This window comes from Dromiciops gliroides, chromosome 2 (assembly GCF_019393635.1).
Source record: "Dromiciops gliroides isolate mDroGli1 chromosome 2, mDroGli1.pri, whole genome shotgun sequence".
NCBI classification, from domain to species: domain Eukaryota; kingdom Metazoa; phylum Chordata; class Mammalia; order Microbiotheria; family Microbiotheriidae; genus Dromiciops; species Dromiciops gliroides.
In genome coordinates this window covers 544227383-544250557 of record NC_057862.1, presented here as the reverse complement: position 1 = coordinate 544250557, position 23175 = coordinate 544227383, and the positions used below count along the sequence as shown (strand labels likewise).

Sequence of the window (23175 nt, the reverse complement as noted above, 5' to 3'; positions counted from 1 at the left end):
AAGAGAAACAAAGATTTCTATAGTAGAAGTGTAAATATATGAGTGCTATATACTGAAAACAAATGTGAGATTTGAGTCTGAAATTATAGGACTAGATAATATATTGAAAGTCCTAGGGGCAGCTAGGTGGCACAGTGGATAAAGCACTGGCCCTGGATTCAGGAAGACCTGAGTTTAAATCCGGCCTCAAGACACTTGACACTTACTAGCTGTGTGACCCAGGGCAAGTCACTTAACCCTCATTGCCCTGCCCCCCCCCCCAAAAAAAAGTCCTGTCCAGTTCTAAAATAATGTGATCTTAATATAATCTCATTGCACTTTGGATCATAGGTTTAGAGAGAGAAGGATCATTAGAAGCCATTTTATAACTGCCTTCATTTTATGGATGTAGAAGGGTCACACATAATAAGTGGAAGATCTGGGATTTGAATCTTGTCTACTATGTTGCTATCTGAGTTATAAATGGGCATACATGGGGTAGGGGAGAGGGAGGTATGGGAATTTATTGTGATTTGGGGACCCTTCCTTTGGACTGAGATTAAAAAGCCTTAGACCCTCAGTGGTTTTCTCTGTGTAAGAGGGGCTGGGCTGCCCCCCTCCACTTCAGCTGAGCTGAGAAGCCTGTGAACCTTAGGGGACACCGGCTGGGGGAGTCCCAGCTCCCTATACCCTGAGGGGAGCTGCCCCAGAGATCCCAGGCTTGTCCTGGTACATCCTGGGCACACAGCAGGGGGCATGGGCCCCTCCAGCCCTGGGTGTGGTAAGCACAGGACACTCTGGTCCCCCTGGCCGCAGCCCTAGCACGGCCAGATGATTAGCTTGGGGTGCGGGGGTGCAGGGAGCCCGAGGTTTGAGGGGAGAGAAGGAAGATATATACTGGGAAGTTAGACAGTAAGGGGGAATGGAGAAAGGAGGATGGACAGAAGAGAGGACAGACAGAAAGAGGATGCCAGAGGACTAGGAGAACACAAGGAGGTCAGTGAGAGAGAAGAAGCGTTTGAGGGGAGATCACAACAGCAAGAGGCTTTTCAGGGGGGGTGGCAAGAGTATGGAGCAGGGGGACTTTTCAGTGAGGGGAATGCTATAAGAAGGTCCGTTGGTATGCAAGAGGACACTAAGAGTGAGACTGCAAAGAGTAAGCAAAAGCAGCGGCAGGAGGGAGACACAGGGAAAGCAGTCAGGTCTCCTATAACTTTGCATTTCTTATCTCTTACATTTATTTTTATAAATAAACCCAGCTTTGATTATTTAATTAAGAGGGTTCTTAATTGTTTGCTTATCAATTTGGGAGCCGAGCAGTGTGGAGAAATTTTTAAAAGGCCCTAACAGATTGGCTTAGGAAATTAATAGCAGTCAGATAGCCAGCCAGTCAAAAGTCCCCACATTAGGCCCCCAGTCAGATTAGGGCCCAGCTAGTCAGTTATAATATTCTTACAGAGGGGAAAGAAAAGGGGAAGGAGAAGGAATAGTGCATGAACTTACATACCTTTGAGTTCCCAATGAAAAAATAAAGAAATTCGAGAGTTATGAGTAATCCACAACTATCATATACATGAAGTTTTAATTGCTAAGAATTCATCTTTGGAGGAAAAAAAAGAATTCACCTTTGAAATGCACTGTTGATATAACTATGAACTGATCCAGCCATTCTGGAGAGCAATTTGGAACCATGCCCAAAAGGCTATAAAATTGTCCATACCCTTTGACCCAGCAATACCACTACTAGGTCTATATCGCAAAGAGATCATAAAAAAGGGAAAAGGACCCATATGTACAAAAATATCTTTTTAGTAGCTTTCTTTGTGGTGGCAAAGAATTGGAAATTCAGGGGATGCCTATCAATTGGGGAATGGCTAAACAAGTTGTGGTATGCGAATGTAATGGGATACTATTGTGCTGTAAGAAATGATAAACAGATGGATTTCACAAAAAACCTGGAAAGACTTCCATGAATTGATGCTGAGTGAAATCCACAGAACGAAGAGAACATTGTACACAGTATCAACAACATTGTGTGATGGTCAGCTATGATAGACTTAACTCGTCTCAACAATACAATAATTCAAGACAATGCCAAAAGACTTATGGCGGGAAATGTTCTCCACATTCAGAAAAAGGACTGTGGAATCTGAATGTAGATTGAAACATACTATTTTCACTTTTGTTGTTACTTTGTTGTTACTGTTCTTGCTTATTCTTTCTTGTGTTATTTTTTCTTTTTGTTCTGCTCCTCTTACAACATGACTAATGTGGAAATATGTTTAATATGACTGCAATGTATAACCTACATCAGATTGCTTGCTGTCCTCAGGAGAGGGGAGGGAAGGGATGGTGGGAGAAAAATTTGGAACTCAAAAAATATCTTTACATGTAACTGGGAAAAATGTTTAAATTTAATTTAATTTAAAAAAAGGAATTCTTTGAAAATGAGCAAGACTTTTCTTATTAGGACAGTTCCTTATACATGTCATTTCACAGAATTGAACCAGATTGAATTATATGATGATAATTCATCACAAGAGCTTCTCTTAAGAAAAAGAGTTCTAATGTAGCTGAAAACCATTATCAAGTTTTAGTACTGGGAAAAGTTGTAAAAAATAGCCCAATTTCTGAAGAAATTCGCACTGCCAATTCTGCCAGAATATCGAATAGCTGGGGATGTGGGTAAGGGGTTAATGGTATCATGGCTAAGTTCTAGGAATGAACACTCCTGGAACAACTTGTGTGGATAACACCTAGTTTTCATATTGTTGTTAAGCTGAACTGGAATAAATAGGGGAAATAGAGTGAGACAATCTCAGAGTCAAAAGGTATCTTAAAGCTTTTATTTTAAATTTACTTTTCCCTCAATTCTATGTAAAAATAATTATTAACATTTGTTTTTTAAAATTTTGAGTTCCAAATTCTCTACCTCCCTGACACCCCCCCTTACCCTTCCTTGAGAAGGCAAATAATTTGTTATAGATTATACATGTGCAGTCATGGAAGACAACTTTCCATATTAACCATGTTGCAAAAGAAAACAGACCAAAAAATGAGAGAAGTGAAGTTTTAAAAGTATTTCATCCATATTCAGATTCTATCAGTTATTTTTCTGGAGGTGGATAGCGTTTTTCATAATAAGTCTTTGGGAATTGTCTTGGATCATTGTATTGCTGAGAATAGTTTAGTCATTTCACAGTTCATTAGCATAAAATATTGCTGTTACTCTGTACAGTGTTCTCTTGGTTCTGCTCAGTTTACTTTGCAACAGTTCATGTAAGTCTCCCCAGATTTGTCTGAAACTATCCTGCTCATCATTTCTTATAGCTCAATAGTATTCCATCACAATCATATACCACAACTTATTCAGCCATTCCCCAAATAGTGGGCATCCCCTCAATTTCAAATTCTTTGCTATGACAAAAAGAACTGCTATAAATATTTTTCTTTGGTGGGGCAATGAGGGTTAAGTGACTTGCCCAGGGTCACACAGCTAGTAAGTGTCAAGTATTTGAGGCCAGATTTGAACTCAGGTCCTCCTGACTCCAGAGCCGGTGCTCTATCCACTGTGCCACCTAATTGCCCCTAAATGAAATTTCTATATCTCTTCCTATTGGACTTTGTTATATATAAAAATGCTGATGATTTGTGGGGATTTATTTTATGTCCATCTGGTCCTGGTGATTTTTTTTTCCTTAGGGAACTCATTGATGGCTTATTTAATTTATTTTTCTAAGATAGGGTTATTTAAGTATTCTATTTCCTCTTCTGTTAATCTGGCAATTTGTGTTTTTGTAAATATTCATCTATTTCACTTAAGTTGTTAGATTTATTGGCATATAATTCATAAAATAGCTCCTAATAATTGCTTTAATTTCATCTTCATTAGTGGTGAATTCACCCTTTTCATTTTTTGTATTGGTAATTTGGTTTTCTTTTTTAAAATCAAATTAACCAATAGTTTATCTATTTTATTGTTTTTTCCCCGTAAAAACAAGTCCTAATTTTATTTATTAGTTCATTTTCTTAGTTTCAATTTTATTAAGCTCTCTCCTTTGATTTTCAGGATTTCCAGTCTGATATTTAGTTGGGTATTTGTTATTATGTTCTTTTTCTGTTGTTGTTTTTTAGTTGCATGCCCAATTCATTGAACTGCTCTTTCTCTATTTAATGATGTAATTGCTTAAAAATAGATATTTTCCCCTAAGTACAGCTTTGGCTGCATCCTATAAGTTTTTGTATGTTGTCTCATTATTGTTATTCTTTTTTATGAGATTACTGGTTGTTTCTATGATTTGTTCTTTTATCCACTCATTCTTTAGGATTACTTTACTTAGTTTCCAATTAATTTTTAACCTATTTTTCTACTGTCCCTTATTGAATATAATTTTTATTGCATTATGATGTAAAAGGGATGCATTTAATATTTATGCTTTTCTGAATTATTTGTTAGATTTCTGTGCCCTTGTCCATTTTTTCTGAAGATGTACTGCTAAAAAGGGTATATTCCTTTTTATTCACATTTAGTTTTTTCCAAAGGTCTATAATATCTAACTTTTCTAAAATTCTATTCATCTCTTTAATTTCTTTCTTATTTTTTATTAGATTTTTCTGCTTCTGAGTTGGAAAAGTTCAAGTCCCCTGCTAATATAGTTTTACTATTTCTTCCTATAACTCATTTAAATTTTTCTTTAAGAATTTGGATGCTGTACCACTCAGTGCATATATGTCTCATATTGTTATTACTTCATTATCTTTGGTACCTATAATATAATAAAGTTTCCCTACTTATTTCCTTTAATTAGATTTATTTTTGTTTTTGCTTTGTCTAAGATCATGACTATCTCTGCTTTTTTTACTTCAGCTAAAGCAATAATAGATTCTGTTCCATCCCTTATTTTACCTCTGTGTGTCTCCCTATTTTGTTTGTTTCTTGTAAACAACATATTTTCAGAGTCTGATTTTTAATCCATTCTGTCTGTTTCCATTTGTGGGTGAGTTCCTTTTCACATTCACAGTTATGATTAATAACTATGTATTTCCTTTCATTCTATTTTCCCCGTTTATCCTTTTTTTTCTCCTTTTAACCAGTCCCTCCTCAAAGTCTGTTTTGTTTCCTACCACTGCCTCCCTTAATCTGCCCTCCCTTCTCTCATCCCCATTTCTTTTTTTTAATACCTTTTCCCTCCTACTTTCCTGCAGCTTAAGATAGGTTTCTATACCTAAATGAATGTGTCTGTTATTCTCTCTTTGAACCAATTTCAATGAGATTAAAGTTCAAGCTTTGCCCACCACCCCCATCTTCCCCTTTATGGTAAAAGCTCTTCTTTTGCATCTCTTTCATGTGAAATACTTTTCCCATTCTACCTTTCGCTTCCCCCTTCCCCCACCACATCCTTTTTTCTCATGCCTTAATTTAATTTTTTTGGAAATTATCCCATTAAAGTCAACTTACACCCATCCCTGTCTATGCATATGCCTTTTAACTGACTTAACAATGATAAAGTTATTAGGAGTTATAAGTGTCATCTTATAATATAGGAATATAAGCACTTTAATCTTATTAAATCCCTTATGATTTCTCTTTCATGTTTACCTTTTTGTGCTTCTCTTAAGTCTTATATTTGAAAGTCAAATTTTCTATTCAGCTCTGTTTTTTTTCATCAGGAATGCTTGAAAGTCCTCTATTTCATTAAATATTTGTTTTTCCCCAAGAGGATTATACCCATTTTTTCTGGTAGGTTTTTGTTGGTTATCATCCCAATTCCTTTGCCTTCCAGAATATCACATTACAAGCCCTCCTCTCCTTTAACATGGGAACTGCTACATCTTGTATGATCCTGACTGTGGTTCCATGATATTTGAATAGTTTCTTTCTGGCTACTTGTAATATTTTCTCCTCTACCTGGGAGCTCTGGAATTTGACTATTATATTCCTGGGAGTTTTCATTTTGGAATTTCATTTAGGAGGTGGTCAGTAGATTCTTTCCATTTTTATTTTATCTTCTGGTTCTAGGCTATCAGAGCCTTTTTCCCTGATAATTTCTTGAAATACAATGTCTAGGCTCTTTTTTAAAAAATCATGAATACCAGGTAGTATAATAGTTCTTAAATTATCTCTTTTTGATTAAAAAAAAGTTGACTTCAAAATTGGGGTGCTGCCCATCAACTGGGGAATGGCTGAACAAATTGTGGGGTGAGATTAGGATGGAACACTATTATGCTGTAAGAAATGATAAGCAGGGGGCAGCTAGGTGGTGCAGTGGATAGAGCACCGGCCCTGGAGTCAGGAGTACCTGAGTTCAAATCCGGCCTCAGACACTTAACACTTACTAGCTGTGTGACCCTGGGCAAGTCACTTAACCCCAATTGCCTCACAAAAAAACCCAAACACACACACACACACACACACACACACACACACACACGCAAACACACAAAAGAAATGATGAGCAGGATGCTAACAGAAGCACTTATGAAAAATGCATTCCATCTACAGAGGAAGATCTGATGGTATCTGAATACAGATTGAAATATAATTTTTTTGTTAGTTCCTCTTTCTAAAGTTTTTTTTTTGGTCAGTTTTCTTTCACAGCCTGACTAATGTGGAAATATTCTGCATGACTGCACATGTATAACTTATATTGAATTGCTTGAGTTCTTAAGGGGGGGTTGGGAGGGAGAGAGGAAGGAAATTTGGAACCCAAAGTTTTAAAAATCACTGTGAAAATTTGTTTGTACATGTAACTTGGGGAAAATTATAAAAAGAAAAAAAAATTAAATTATTTCTCTTTGATCTATTTTCCAGGTCAGTTGTTCTTCCAAAGAGATATTTCATATTTTCTTCTTCTTTTTTCATTCTTTTGAGTTTGTTTTATTGTTTCCTGATGTCTCATGGGATCAATTAACTTTATTTGTCCAGTTCTAATTTTTAAGGAATTATTTTCTTCAGTGAGCTTTTGTTCCTTTTTTCCATTTATCCAATTCTGCTTTTAAAGTAGTTCTCTTCAGTGGATTTTTGTGTTTCTTTTGCCAATTTGGCCGATTTTGGTTTTCTAAGGTGTTATTTTTTTCAGTTGGTGTGTGTGTGTGTGTGTTTGTGTGTGTGTGTGTGTGTGTGTGAGAGAGAGAGAGAGAGAGAGAGAGAGAGAGAGAGAGAGAGAGAGAGGGAGGGGCAGGAGGCAGAGCTTCTATTACCAAGCTGTTAGTTCCCTTTTCATAATTTTCTTGTATCAATCTAACTCCCCTCCCCCCATTTTTCCTCTACATCTTCTATTTTAAATCATTTTGAGCTTTTTCTAGTAATTCTTTTTGGGGTTGTATCTAATTCACTTTTTTTCTTTGGACCTTTGCTTGTAGCTATTTTTACTTCATTATATTCTGATTTTGTGTCTTGTTCTTCCCTGCCACTGTAGTACCTAGAAAGGTCATTTCTCTTTTTGTTGTTTGCTCATTTTCCCAGCCTATTTCTTGAATTTTAATTTCATGTTAAAGTTTGGCACTGCTCCTGGAGTATAAGAGGTACTATCCTGAATCTCAAGTATTTTATCCTGCTGTTTTCAGAGGTAATTCTGGGAGTCTGTAGGCTTTTAGTTCTTTTGAGGTAATATGATCTAAGAATAGTATGTTCACTACTCTCCTGGCCTGTGCTCTGGTCTGGGAGTTACGACAAGCATCCTTCTCCACTCTGGAAGTATGAACAGGACTCCTGCTCCCCTGAGGTAGAAATACTCTCTTTCCTTATGGCCCTGGAAATATAAATCAGGGCACTGCTTTCTTGTGCACAACCTTAAGCACTCTTCTCCATCCTGGAGTTGTGCTCAGGGAACTCTGCGCCCCTGAGACCACAAGAGTGCTCCTCTTTGTCCTGGGACTGCAACTTAGAACTATGTATGGGCAATGCAGTAGGATCCTGTACCCTGTGCTGGCAAAGGATCCCCTGTAATCTCTTTCTGCATCAATGACAGCAGTAGCTGTAGGAGCTCTCAGCCCCCTGACTGTCTGTGGCCTGGGAGCTCCCAAAGTCACTGCTGCCATTGGTGCAGCTGCCACTGATGGCCTGGTGTTATGTGGCCTGCACAGGCCCAACCACCTCTCAACCCCTACCATGAGACAGTCCATTTCTTTTGACTTCCTGAGTTGTCTTTGGATGGAAAATTGTTTCATCCCAACATTTTGTTGGTCCTATTTATCCAGAATTACCTTCAAATCCAAGGTAAATTGTAAGAGTTGAATTAACCCTTTACTTACACAACTGTCCTTATAAAACTGGCTAACAGGTAGCATTTTGTTTTCCCACTAAGAAAAGAAGAGCAGGCAGCAAGTATTTATTAAGAAATTACTCTGTCCCAGGCATTGTGCTAAGCTCCAGGGATACAAATACAAGCAAAGAGAAAGCAATCTCTTCCCTCAAGGGGCATACATCCTTATGAGGAAGACAACATATAAAAAGGAGCTGAAAAATGAGAGGAGGGTTGTCAGAAGTTCCCAGAAAAAAACCTCACCAATGAGAGAGTAGAGCTGATATGGAGGAGGTGTGGTCCTGGGCGAGAAGACTGTAGAGGCATGATGCTGAAATTAGGGAGAGTCAGAAAGGATAGCCAGGAGGGGAGTAAAACATGGCTGACCTGGGCCCTATGGAGGCCTCAAAAGCATATCACACCTGGGAAAAGGGACAGAGGTATGTTCTTAAGGTAAGAAGGCAATTGAGTCATGGTGGCAAAGTCTGGGAGAATTAGAAGCATAGCCAGGCAGGGAATGAAAGACTAATTAAAAGGAGATGCTGGTTTTCACTTTTTCTGATTATCATAAACAGAACTCTTCACTTCTTGAGTTACAATAATATTTAATAACAAAATTGCTAATGTTTTATATATTGCATAACAGTTTACAAAGAATTTTCCTCACAAAAGTCCTGTGAGTCAGATAGTATTTTTGTGGGGTTGGGGTGAGGTGAAACCCACTGGTGTTTCTCATACCCATTGGTGTGAGAAACTCCCAGTGTGGAAATTCCTTCTGCTTGCAATTTATAGATTTAGACAGAGTAGGCTTGGACATTGAGAGGTTGAATAAATTGCCCAGAATTCAGAGGCAGGATTTTAACTCAAGTCTTGTCTAAAAGAAACCTGGCCCTCTGGCTACCATGCCACCCTGCTTGCCAGTGTCTCCAGGGTACGATTGCCTTGATTTTATAGGTGGGGAAACTGAGGATCAAAGGATAAATGGATAAGCACTTATACAACTAATGAACAACAGAGCCATAATTAGACAAAGGTCTTCTGATTCAGCATCCTGCTCTTTTCATTCTATCAGGATTCCTCCATTAGCATACACTAATAATCTTTTAAAATACAAATAGAAATTGTGCTACAAGGAATCCCAGGTCTTGTGTATAAACCATTAATCATGATCAAATACCAGCAACCAAATGTTTCCTACAATCTGATCCAAATTAGGAGGCAACATTGATCAGTGGAAAGGATGTTGGCTTTGGAGTCAGGTGAAGCTTGGATTCATGTCCCGACTCCCAGATAGCTAGCTATCTGGCTATTTCTGAAACTAAAGTTGTTGTTATTATTATTAGGTGAATGACTTCACAGGGGTTCAAATCAAACCTTTGAAACCTACTAGCTCTGTTCTTTCACCTCTCTGAGACTCAGACCACTTTCTAAGACAAATGGCACAGAGAATTCCCATACTAAAGACCTGTCTATATTGTATTGTCTTAAAGTTGTCCAAGGCTCAGAAAGGTTAAATAACCTTTTTATGATTGCATGGTTTCAGTAAGTTGCTAATAAGTTTCATAGTTTAGATTTGAACCCATGTCATCCCAATTTCCTTTCCAACATTTTAGCCACCATTCCTCTCTGCTTCATATGTGTACACACACATATTTATGGGTAGGTAATACATTTAAGAAAACAGCAGTAGACTAGTTTCTAAAGAGTGTCGCACAAATGATCACATGCCCTTTTCAATCCTCAACAAAAAGATAAAAGTTCATCAGTGACCTTCAGCCCTTCTAAGTCTCAGTGACCTTGACCTGTAGGCTAAATCATTCTTATCAAGGTCACACAGTGGCTTAAAAGTAAATTCATTCTCAGTCACTAAAGCTAGGCCTAGTCTACTCCAAACCCAATGTGGTTCCATAGAGGGAAGGGAGGGGTATTCAATAAATTAGGAATAGGCAATTAAAGGGGTGATGGCATTTGCACAGTGTGAGGAAATGCATGGTGCCAAACTGATCATCTCATATTTTCTCACTATCCCTCTTCATATCATAATATGTAAGTAAAATGGATTGCCAATAAGAAAGAGAAAGGAAGAAAAACTTGTCAGACTGCTTCCAGTATTTTTATTATCATGCTTATAAAGCTGTCAATATCTTTTTACATTCTAGTTGCTGGGATTAAAAAGTAATACTCAAAAATGTGATGAGAATTAAAATATGGCTGTCTAAGAGCTGAGAGGCAGGGAGGAGGCAAGGGGGAGCATTTCTTTGGTATCAACTAAACAAAATGCCCCCAAACCTGATGGACATACTTCAGAGAATTGGGAGAAGTGTGCTATCCTCCTGCAGTCAAGAAGGAGATGAACTGGAAAGCTTTTGTTAACTGGAAGAGCTAAACCTGCAGTTAGTAGGAGAAATGTAAACTTTCATATTGTGAATATTGGTGCAAAGGACGAAGAGGGTATAAAGCTACTGGGATATACATTACCAAAGTGGATGATGATGATAATAAAAATAATAACTAGCATTTATATTGAGCTTTCAGGTTAGATGAGGAAACTGAGTCTGAAAGAATAATCCTTGAATCACCTCTTGGCCTCTCTCCCCAAATTCAGTTGATTGGTTGTTTATTCTTCCTCTGTGCTTTTTTCTCCATTCACATGGTCACCATCCCAGTTCATCACCTCTCATCTGAACTATTGCAGTAGCTTCCCAATTTGTCTCCCATCTTCCAATCTTTTTCACTTACTGATCTGGCTTCCACACAGCTGCCTAAATTATCTTCTTAAAGCACAGTTCTGGTGACATTACTATTTTGCTCAAGTGTCTTCAATAGCTCCCTACTGCTTAGGATAAGATATAAATCACTGGTTTGTCATTTTATGTTTCCAGCCTGCCTTCTTCCCCTTCACACATTCTACTCACATTCCTATCAAACAAGTCTACTTGATTTTTCTATATCCCACTTTCATGTCTTTTCCCTAGCTGTCCTCTATGTTTAGAGCAAGATTTCTACTTTACCTTTTCTTCAAGGTCCAGCTCAAGTGCCAACCCCTTATATGATGAGCACTTTCCTGGTCCCTCACATTGTTAGGACTCACTGTTTTCCTTATACAGCTTCCAGATTACTTTGTAAGTATTTATCTGTGTACATATCTATTCCCTCAACTCCCCATTCCCCAGCACACTCACACAAAATAGAATGTAAACTTCTTTGAGGGCAGGGACTGTTTTGTTATAGCCTTCCTATTCCCTAGCATAGGTCCCTATACATAGTAGTACCTAATAGTTATTCAGTGAATGGATCTGGGACCGTTTTTTCCGCCCATTGGGGATTGAGACCTCTTGCCCAGTGAGAGGGCCTTGAGCATCTCAATCCTTGGCCAGATGTCTATATGGTATATTAGACTCCCTGAAAAAATTTTAATCTTCTTCCACCCTCATTATTCCTTATACCCTTAGAATTTGATTAGAGTTTTTATTTATTTATTATTAAAACTAAAGATCCCCATGCAAAGAAATTATCTGATAGTGGCAAATATATTTTTCTTTAATATTTCCCTAGTGTAATGCATTTTCATGTTATTATTATAAATGTGTGCCCTTATTTTTAAGGAGATATCTGGAAATGTGGTTTATTGAGTATAGTCTGCCAAGACTTTCAGTTGCCCAAACTCCAATGGTTTACATAGAGGTTCCAAACATGGAGCCTGAGGCCACCAGCAACCCTCCCAAGTGCTGCAGAATAAGATTAGAATGTAATTGGGAGGGGCAGCTAGGTGGCGCAGTGGATAGAGCACCGGCCCTGGAGTCAGGAGGACCTGAGTTCAAAGCCGACCTCAGACACTTAACAATTACTAGCTGTGTGACCCTGGGCAAGTCACTTAACCCCCAATTGCCTCACCAAAAAAAAAAAAAAAAAAGAATGTAATTGGGAAATATTTTTAAAAAATAAATAAAAATACAATAAAACATAGGTAGCATTATATTTTTAAACTAAGTCAACATGTGGCCCTCAGGGACCTTCATGTACAGGTTAGTGCCCCTCATTTCAATTTCAGTTTGACACCGCTAATTTACAAGACTAGTCTTTCAGTTAAATTTGGGGAATAGTCTCATTAACAGTTATAGTAGAGAACTTGGACACTTTTGGAAGAATGCAAACAGTCTTGGTCACAGTAATCCAAGATAAGAGGGAAAGGGGAAGGACTTGGACCAAGTGGCAGCTCTGAGGGTAAGAAGGTGATGAGGGAATGTGAATAAAGGTAGAGGAATCTGGAAATTAAAGAGGACATTATTACTTGAAAGGATTCACCTTTCTCCTCAAATGATTGTCAGCAGCTAAGGGACATGGATGCTGAAATGACAACTCTATTCATGTTATAATTAGAATTCTTACAAAGCAAGGCATCTCAAAGCAACCCCCCATGAGGATCCAAATCGCTAATGCAAGCATTAGCCATATCTCCCCGCTGGGCTCAGGTGAGTGTGGCATCCATAAGTAATCCAGATTCCACATTATCAACAACAAATACTTGATATGGCAATATCTCTTGAGAAAATATTAAGTATTTGTTGTTGATAATGTGCTTTGAACACTGTAATGCCCTATCCAAATGGAGAGGATGGAGATGATGACCATGATGGTGGGGAGTGTGTGAACATCATGGTGTCCATTTTAATCCTAGTCATAACATGGAAACAGAAAGGACCATAGGCACCATCTAGTCTAGCCCTCTGATTTTACAGACAAGAAAGATGAAACCGAGTGAGGGGAAGTCACTTGTTGTTCAAAGGCATTAGCCTTTACCCTGATAAGTATTCAAGCTAAGGAGAAGTAGCTTCATCCAAAAGATGGGAAGGTGGGTTCTCAGGTGTACACTCATTCCCAAGGATCCTACATTGCTCTGCCAGAGACTGTTGAAAGTCGAGCCAGCACTACAAAAGAATAGTACAAAAAGGACCTTGTTCAGGACTTACCAGTTTTTCCTAGGACACTTTTTCCTACAGCTTCCTCAAATAGTAAACAGAGCTGTACAATGGACAGCTTGTCACCTTTGACCAATATCCTTTTTTTGGTTGTTTTTTGTTTTTGTTTTTGTTTTTTTTTTGTGAGGCAGTGAGGGTTAAGTGACTTGCCCAGAGTCACACAGATAGTGTCAAGTGTCTGAGGCCTGATTTGAACTCAGGTCCTCCTGAATCCAGGGCTGGCACTTTATCCACTGTATCACCTAGCTGCCCCTGACCAATATCCCTTTAAAGAGAGCCAGTGACTAAAGCTGCAGAGCAGTGGTGCTTTCTCTGAGTAATATTGAGCCAAGTGACCATGTCTTAGCAGGTTGGCTCTTTAGCTGGCAAGGTGTTTCAGTTAAGCACTAGGTAAGATCCCAGAATCCTAGTCTGTTAGAGCTGGAAGGGAACTGAAAGATTTTCTATCCATTTTTACAGATTAGGAGATCAAAACCTAGAGAGAAGTAACAGACCCAGGGTCATCTGGTTAGCAGATGGTACCTCTGGGACTTGGCCCCTGATGCCAGTGATTCTAGTGTTTCCCAGAGATGACAAGATAAAACTCTGGGACTCTAGAAGAGATGTACAGTAGTATGTAAACTAACTAAAGTAACAGCCATAAAAGTACAGTCACCGAGAGCCTCTTTCACAATGGAGAGAATCAGAGAGAAGCAAAGGTCATGAAAAGGGAAGACATATAGCCAGGCAGACACTTCAACTGGAACAATGCTCTTATCAACTATCATGGAGTCACAGAACCTTTGAGAGTCAGAAGGAATCTGGAAAACACTTCTCTGGCCATGACAAGTCACGGTCTAATATGAAAACCTCCCATGAGGAAGACCCAAATGTGTCCATGGGTAGCTCATTTTACTTGGGGATAGTTCCAATCCTTAGGAAGGTTTCTGCAGATATAAAACCTAAGTTTTTCTTTACCTAACATTCATCCAATACATCTGTTTTTGTCCTCTCAGGACAAACAGAAAAAAAAATTGAATACTGTTTGGACATGACAGCACCTCAAGTACTTGATAGCCTGCATGTCCCTTCACTCCCGGCTCCTGCCCTGACTTCTCCAGGCTTCATCCTAGTTCCTTTAACAATCATCATGTAGCATGGCCTTTCACCCTCCTGGTTGCCTTCCTCTGCATACTTTAGCACAGTGCCTGACACATAGTAGGCACTTAATAAATGTTTATTGATGATGTTGATGATTATGATTAGTGTCCTTCCTAAAATTTATCTCTTAAAACTGAGCACAGTATTTCAGATATGATGTGACCAGGATGGAGTACAGTGGGACTACCACCTACTTCTTCCTGGAATCTGTATTTCTCTTTGTTTTTGTTTGTGGTTTTCCTGTTTGGTTTGTTTTTTTGCAGGGCAATGGGCGTTAAGTGACTTCCCCAGGGTCACACAGCTAGTAAGTGTCAAGTGTCTGAGGCCGGATTTGAACTCAGGTCCTCCTGAATCCAGGGCCAGTGCTTTATCCACTGCACCACCTAGCTGCCCCTTGTATTTCTCTTAATGTAGCCTTTGGCTACCTTAGTTTTCCTGGTTGACATATTATTATGTTGTTCACTCATATTGAATTTGTAGTCTGTTAAACCTCCCAGATCTTTTATAGACAAGCTACTATCTAGTTATGCACCCCCCACACACACATCTTATGTTTGTGAAATTGATATTCAGAACCCAGGTGAAAGGCTTTATATTTATTTCTACTAAATTCCATCTCATTAAATTCAGTCCAATGTTCTAGCCCATCAAGATCTAGCTTACATCAGGCTGTGGCTCATGCTGGAAGCAGTTAGTCCAGGCCTTTATCTGTTGGTGTCAAGGATTCCCCTGGTGTTCGTAACCTGAATAGCCATTTCCCAAGATTCCTAAGAAAAAGTTTTTGCTGAGAAAAAACTGTACAACTCCACAGCTAGGGTGTTTCACAGGGCCATGTGCTTCTGGGAATACTAAAAATTACAGTGTTGTATAGGGGACCAGAGAAGAGTAAAATGAAAGTTGGAAAACTCCCTTATCTCTATTCTGAGGTATAATCCATTTCAACAAGTTCCCTGAGTCTTTTTCTCTGCCCAAATATAGACTAACAAGCTCACACTGGGCAAAGGTAATAGTTGCTCAGGAGAACTGGCCTCCTCTGAGAATCCCTCTTTCTCTACTCTCTAGGGATCATTACCATGAGAACAAGAGTGGACCCACTCTCAGGGTCTCTTAACTCCTGTGAGTGTTTTGTCTTTCTGGTCATAGTTGTTAAAGGGGTTTTCAAGGGATGAAAGGTATTTGGTCTTTTGAAAATGCTAATGTGAGACAATTAGAGGCTCACTAAGCAGAGGAAGTCCAATGGTAAATGGTACATCTACATTTTGTATGGTGTTAACGTTGTGGTTTCTGGCTCCTGGGATTACAGCAGTAGCTGGGCTTGAAACCCCCCCAAAAAAGTATAAAAATTCAGAGCCACTACAATAATGTCACTAGCAGAATCTCCAGCTGGTCTAAGATTTGTTAGGTTTGATACTCTTTAGAAACACCTGGAATCTGCATTAGTTTTGGTTTTCATCTGAGTACTGGCGATTCTGTAGGCATATTTTCTTATTTCTTAAGTAAAAATAGTAATCAGGACCAAATCCCAAGGTTATTAGTGAAACATAATTATTAAAATGGATTTTAAGGGGTTTCCAAAGTACAAATGTTAATCTCTGAAAAAACCAACTATGGTTTCTGTACTACAATCTCAATCTTGGCTCCACTCTTTCTGCACTGCAGTCTCCATCTTCGTTCATGTACAAATTAGGGATAATTATACTTACCAGATACTTACTTCAGAGGGTGTTTGAGAAGAGAATGTTTAATGTAAAGCATGTTGCTTTCTTTGGGTGAATTTTTTTTTATTTGTACAAATTAAAAATTGCTATTCATTAGAAAGAACAAATAAATTATTTTAGCTACTAATATTAGTATTTCTGTAATTCAAATATAGTTTCAATGCATTGAAGACAATCTTGAAGATATACATGCCATACTTTTTAAAGATAATGCTTAGACTTCCATTGTCAAATCAAATAACATTCCTCTATTTTTAAAGAGCCCCTCAGGGCAGCCCAGGAGAGCTTTGAGAGAAGTCTCCTGTTGCTTTGTGCTTTCACCTCAGAGGCAAAAAGAAATGTAATTAGAAATGTGTCAGAGAAGCCTTGGCTATTGTACCTGGTTGTAAGCTTCAGATGTTTGGATCCCAACTTGATAATGGCAATCATCCATCATCTTTGTTCCTTTTTCATGTTTGCTCCTATTTCATTTGCAGGGTGGGGTCAAGGTTTCTACTCTGGGGGGAGAAAAACCCCAGTGAAATTTCAAAAAGAAGCTCCATTCCATAGTAGCAAATCATTGTGTGTATTTCATATCATTCTTTCTTGTAGCACATGCCAGGCATCTTTTCCTGTTAACTGCATTTTGGAAGCTTATTAGATATGTGTCCTTTTGCTGCATTTTATACTGTCTTAGTATGGTGCTTTCACAGACAACATAACTCCAAGCCATTTATACTAATAAGCACTGACATATTTTATATTCAAGGTTGTGTCATTAAGGTCTGCTTGGTTACCACTAATTGGTAGAGTAGAAATGGTGAAATTATGTGGATTTTTGAATGTTTTCCATTAATTGTCAAAAAATTAACCCCTTATATTAAACTTATTGCATTGTCTTTTTTATTTTAAAGCAAAAAAGAAATAAAGGAAGGAAGAAACTTATAAAATTGAACTGAATGGTTGAGTATTACTGATGTGGGGAAAAAAGCATTAGAATTCAGGTGACCTAGAATTATATTCAATTTCTTCTACTTACTATCTGTGTGACCTTGGGCAAGTTACTTCACTGTTCTGGGGTCTAGTTTTCTCTTCTGCAAAATGAGGGGGTTTAATAAGATGGACTCTAAAGTTTTTTTTAAAGCTTCCAGTGTTCTGTCCATCTATTAATAGTCATTCATTAATTTTTCAGATCATACTTGGTCAAATTTTGGAAGTGATATGTTGGGAATTATTGAATTCATTTCTTAGTGACATGTTTTAGAAAGGAGATGGTAAATTGGACGCAGTCCATATAAAGGCAGCCAGGATGGTGAAAGGCCTAAAGATCATGCCAGGTAAGAATCAAATGAAGGAACTCAAGATAGTCAGCCCAAACATGAGAAGACTTTGGGGGATGAGATAACCATCTAATTAGAATCTGAAGCACTGCTATGTGAAAAAAGAGTGGTCTAAACTCTTTAATACTTGGCTTAGAGAACACAACTGGGAGCAATGAATAGAAATTTAGACTTGATGTATAATAATTATGGTGATAATAATTATAATAGTGATATAGGGGAAATTGGGGTACGGGTTGGTGGGAGTTGGGGTTCTTGGGAATTCCTCTTTAAAGAATTACACCCTCTTGCACACAAAACTTAGTTAGAACAAGGTGATAGTTTATTTAGGGCCAAGGGAAGGGAAGGGTGGGGGGAGGGAAACCATGAAAGAAATCCTTAGACTTTTCATGGGGAGATTTGGCATAAAGCACATGGCTCAGAGGTACCAAATCTCCTCGAACAGGAGACTGGAAGGTACTTTTATAGAGGACTGATGGGGGTGGACCATCTGCCCGTGAAAAGTTCCTTTAGTGAGAGAGGACCATCCCCCACTGGTGGTAGCTGGGGGAATTGGGTGAGCAGTGGAGGACCATCCCCCACTGGTAGTGACTAAAGGAATTGGGTGAGGGGTGGCTATGGATCCCTCTTCAGAACACAAAGGCCGAAGCCACACCCAAACTTATCTCTCCAGAGTAAGGGAGACCAGAATGAAGGGTAGGAATCCCAAGCTAGCTCAGTCTGATTTGGTTCCTCTAGGCCTTATCTGTCCTCTGGTTTAGTTTCTCAAGGAGAAGATTCCTCGGTGTGCCCCAGAGAAATTCTGGGGTGCTCTGCGCCCCATGACATTCCCCACTTCTCTATATATAAGGAAAGGGGACGAAGATTCTTCTGAAACTGCTTCATGCTGACCGGGGGTCGAAGAAATCACGGCGCAAGGGAGGGGGAGGGGAGAGAAGTGGAGAAGGCCTGGAATGCTCGGAGTTGTGAGGGGCCCAGAGAGTCCAGAGGCAACACGTAGGCACAGTGTCATGAATCCTTGAGCCTAGATGGAACAGACTTAAACAAAAAAATTAAAACTGACCAGAGCAAAAGGGAAAAGTGACTTTATCAGATCAGGAGTCAAGTGGGACCTTTTTGCAGGACAGGGTGTGGCCTGCTTTGTTTTTTTTTTTGTTTTTTTGTTTTTTTGTTTTTTTGTTTTTTTTTAGTGAGGCAATTGGGGTTAAGTGACTTGCCCAGGGTCACACAGCTAGTAAGTGTCAAGTGGCCGGATTTGAACTCAGGTACTCCTGAATCCAGGGCCGGTGCTTTAACCACTGCACCATCTAGCTGCCCCGTTTTTTTTTTGTTTTTTTTTTTTTGTGGCCTGCTTTACAGGAGGGAGTTCAAGCCTAATTCTGTGATAGGCAGTGTCTGTCTACATTAAGGGTCCCTTTTATCCCATCCCTACTTTGTGCCTTGATTGCATGCTAGGACCTGAACCAGAGAGTAAGACAGAGGTCGCCCCAAAACCATTCCTAGGCTTGCCTCCTATGTCCAGCTTGGCCATAGGCCCGACACGATGCTGGTCAGGAGAGCAAGCTGCAGAGCCGATCTCTTGGGTGCTGCCCTGGGGACAAAGAGGTAGGAGAGCTGACCTCACCTTCGTGCGGCGTCCCCCACTTCTGTGTCCCGGTTTACTGCAGCTGCCAGAATCTCGGCCAGCCGGAGTTCTGCTGGTAGCAGATGTGGTGATGGCTGCTGCTATTATATGAGCTTGGTCTATGGAGCGGGCACGAGCCATCTTTTCTCTCTCTTTGGCTACTGCAAGGTCCCTGTTATTAAAAATCTTAAAAGCAATGTCAAGGAGTTGTGAGGATGGGATCTGGGGACCCCAGTCTAACTTCTGGAGCTCTCTCCTAATGTCAGGAGCAGACTGGCTGATAAAATGAATATTGAGGACAGTAATTCCTACATCTCTTTGGGGGTCTAGGTTAGTATATTTCTTCAGAGAGTCTGCTAAGCGGCTCATGAAGACAGCAGGATTTTCGTCAGACCCCTGTTATCTCCCTCACCTTTCCATAATTGACCTGTTTCTTAACCCCCCTTCTCATTCCCTCAACTAGGCAGGTGACCATGTGATTTCTACGAGCCCTATCTTCCCTGTTATCATAGTTCCATCTCGGTTCTATGACCGGGACAGCTGTAAAACCAGGGACCCCAACCCAATTTCCAACCTGCGAGTGTTCATCCCCAACTTGTACCGCCAGGTCCCAAATCTGTTTTTTTTCGTCAGGGGTACAACAGCTGGCAAGAATAATTTGCAAATCGGTCCAGGAAAGGTCAAACTCCAGTGTCACAGACTTAAAGCCATCTATGAACTTTGTGGGGTTCTCTGAGTAACTCCCCAATTTCTCTTTAATCTGAGATAACCTGCTTATAGAAAAAGGGGCATGCCTTACTGTTGTGCCCTTCCCAATGGGAAATTCCCTTAATGGAAGCAGGGAAGTAGTGGGAGACGCTGGTGAGGACCTGGGTTGGGGAGATAGCTCAGGTGGAGACAGAGGATTGGGCGCAGGGCCCAGTGGGGGAGGGGTGACAGCCTTTGGCTGTGGAGTAGGTGGGGGAGGGGAAACAGTCTTTGGCTGCAGCATGGGTGGAGATGGGGAAAGGGAGATAGCCGTAGGTAACTGCAGATTAGGTAAAGCAGATGGGGTCGGCTGAATGGAAAAAACAGGAGAAATGGGAACATATTGGAGTTCCCCCCGATTGTAAATGGGGTAGAGCAGGATAGAAGGAGACTGATATCCACTCCCCGTGTGGCACAGGGAATTGGTTCTGAGATCAGCCGGTGGGCAAGGAGAGGTCTCAGTCATAGAGTGATATGACTGTGGTTGACCCATAGGTACGGAAGCAGGCGGAGAAGGAGTGGAACGAGAAACAGGTAGGGAATGAGTTTGAGGAGGAGGGGAGGCTGAGGTCTCAGAGTAGGTGCCCGAAGAGTTAGCGAATTGCTTGGGCTTGTGGTGATTCTCAACCGGCAAGGGGACCTCATCCTTTCCCTTTGACTTCTGGCTCAAACTCATAAAAGCCGATACGTATGGAATCTCTGTCCATCTCCCTTCACGCTTGCAAAACTTGTCCAATTGCAAGATGGTATTATAATTAAGGGTGCCGTGTACAGGCCAATTTCCTTCACTTCCTAGAGGATAATGTGGCCATAAATTGTTACAAAAATGTATCATACATCTCTTTCTTAGGTTTTTAAGTTCCAGTCTAGTCCAATCTCTTAGGATGCACCCCAGAGGTGAATTTTTCGGAACACTCCCTTTCTGTCCCATAACTACTGTCTAAGGAGAATAGTCTGAACCAAGAGCAGAGAGCTGGTAAGGGATAGACACATAAGCATAAATGTTCTTACCCAGAAACGTGTAGTCTGAGAGTCCGAGAGTGGTTCGGACATCTAGGAGTCCCAGGCTGCTCTCTGCTGTCCTGCAGACACCGACCGTCTCTACCTCTCTGTGACTCAAACGGGAGGTTGAGTCCGGTGGGAGAGGGAGAAGAGAAACCCAGAAGGGAGGTTCCCACCCCCCAGTTTTGTGTGCTAAGAGGAAAGAGGAGAATCCCACGTCCCTACAACGTTCGGGCGCCAGATGATATAGTGGGAAAATGGGGTACGGGTTGGTGGGAGGGGTTCTTGGGAATTCCTCTTTAAAGAATTACACCCTCTTGCACACAAAACTTAGTTAGAACAAGGTGATAGTTTATTTAGGAGCAAGGGAAGGGAAGGGTGGGGGGAGGGAAACCATGAAAGAAATCCTTAGACTTTTCATGGGGAGATTTGGCATAAAGCACATGGCTCAGAGGTACCAAATCTCCTCGAACAGGAGACTGGAAGGTACTTTTATAGAGGACTGATGGGGGTGGACCATCTGCCCGTGAAAAGTTCCTTTAGTGAGAGAGGACCATCCCCCACTGGTGGTAGCTGGGGGAATTGGGTGAGCAGTGGAGGACCATCCCCCACTGGTAGTGACTAAAGGAATTGGGTGAGGGGTGGCTATGGATCCCTCTTCAGAACACAAAGGCCGAAGCCACACCCAAACTTATCTCTCCAGAGTAAGGGAGACCAGAATGAAGGGTAGGAATCCCAAGCTAGCTCAGTCTGATTTGGTTCCTCTAGGCCTTATCTGTCCTCTGGTTTAGTTTCTCAAGGAGAAGATTCCTCGGTGTGCCCCAGAGAAATTCTGGGGTGCTCTGCGCCCCATGACAATAGCTACATTGATATAGCACTTATTGTGTTCCAGGCACTGTGCTAAGCACTTAGTAATTATTATCTTATTTGGTCCTTACAACAGCCCTGAGAGATAGGTGCTATTATTACCCCCATTTTACAGATAAGGAAAATGAGACAAACAGAAGTTAGGTGACTTGCTAAGAATCACATAGCTAGTGTCTGAGGTTATATTTGAACTTGGGTCTTTCTGACTGCAGGCCAGGTATTGTATCCACCATGACATCTAATTATCCCCAAAGTATAGATAAACTTCCTAAAAATCAGAACTATGCAAAAATAGAATAGACTTACCTCAGGAGGCAGGGTATTCCCTCCTTCCCACCTCCTTCCATATGCTGATAAATGTTTAACAACTAGATCTCAGTGGGGGGGGGGAGTTCCCACAACACATTTTAAATTTAATATACATTCTTAATATTTTCTCCATCACTTTCTTTACTCTAGATGATCAATAAAACTATGTCAGACCCTGATTTGTTTTGTTGTTGTTGTTGTTTTTAGTGAGGAAATTGGGGTTAAGTGACTTGTCCAGGGTCACACAGCTAGTAAGTTTTAAGTGTCTGAGGCCAGATTTGAACTCAGGTACTCCTGACTCCAGGGCCAGTGCTCTATCCACTGCTCCACCTAGCTGCCCCACAGACCCTGATTTGTAGCGTATATTGACCTATGAGGTATAAACATTCACACTGAAAATTTAATAAAAGGCCCCCCAGCTATCTGGGCTGGCTCCAGCATACCACTCTTTCCCCCTTTGCTGGAGGTTTGCAGCAAAGGTCACGTGTCAAGTAGGATATAGAGGGCATTCTTGTTCCTGCTATGGGTTGGACTAGACAATCCTTCTAACTCTGGGATTCTTTGATTCTGTGACAATGCTACATTATAAATGAGATCATGAAGGGTGAACCTACTGAAAGTAACTACCACAAATGTTTGACTCCTGCTTTTTGTATGACCCTCTCAGCCCAGTCTCTGATATGGGCTGACTCAGCACCCGATGACTAGAGTCTTGAGTGCCATTGTCACACACTGCCTCTGGCTTCCTGGCACATGTTTCCTCTCAGATCCAAGATGGCACCTCTGAGCTCAAGCTCACCTTGAGAATCTGCAGTTGGGCTGAATAATTAGAGAAGTCTAGGTCCCATCGCGAAAACATCAGCAGACTTCTAAACAATCACCCAAATCAGGCGATGCTCTAAAATAACTGACATTTGTGGAGGGTTTAAAAAGCCTTAAGAAGAAATTCAAATCCAAAGATACACAAGTATCTCTTTCTTTTCTCATTTTTAACCCTCGCTAGTCTTATTTCTCTCCCTTTTTTTGTTCTGTATTTAGCATCACTGTAGGCCTCCTGAAATCTTTTATTCAACCACTTGACTTTGTTGTCAGCTTGCTCTCTCCCAGTTGTCATTTGCCATTCAGTTCTGGGCTGGGAGGACTATACCACACGGAAAATTCCCCTGTGCCCCTGAACTAGATGAAAATGTAATTGGGAAATGTTTAACAACATATATGATATTAATTTGTGGTTTTCTTAATCAATAT

At 40.4% G+C, this 23175-nt stretch overlaps 1 protein-coding gene across 6 annotated transcripts in view; it reads left to right on the top strand.

Moving 5' to 3' along the window:
* The window catches only part of MSRA (methionine sulfoxide reductase A), a 580905-nt gene that overhangs the window by 358116 nt on the left and 199614 nt on the right, over positions 1 to 23175 (top strand). The gene's annotated exons all lie outside the window — the stretch shown is intronic.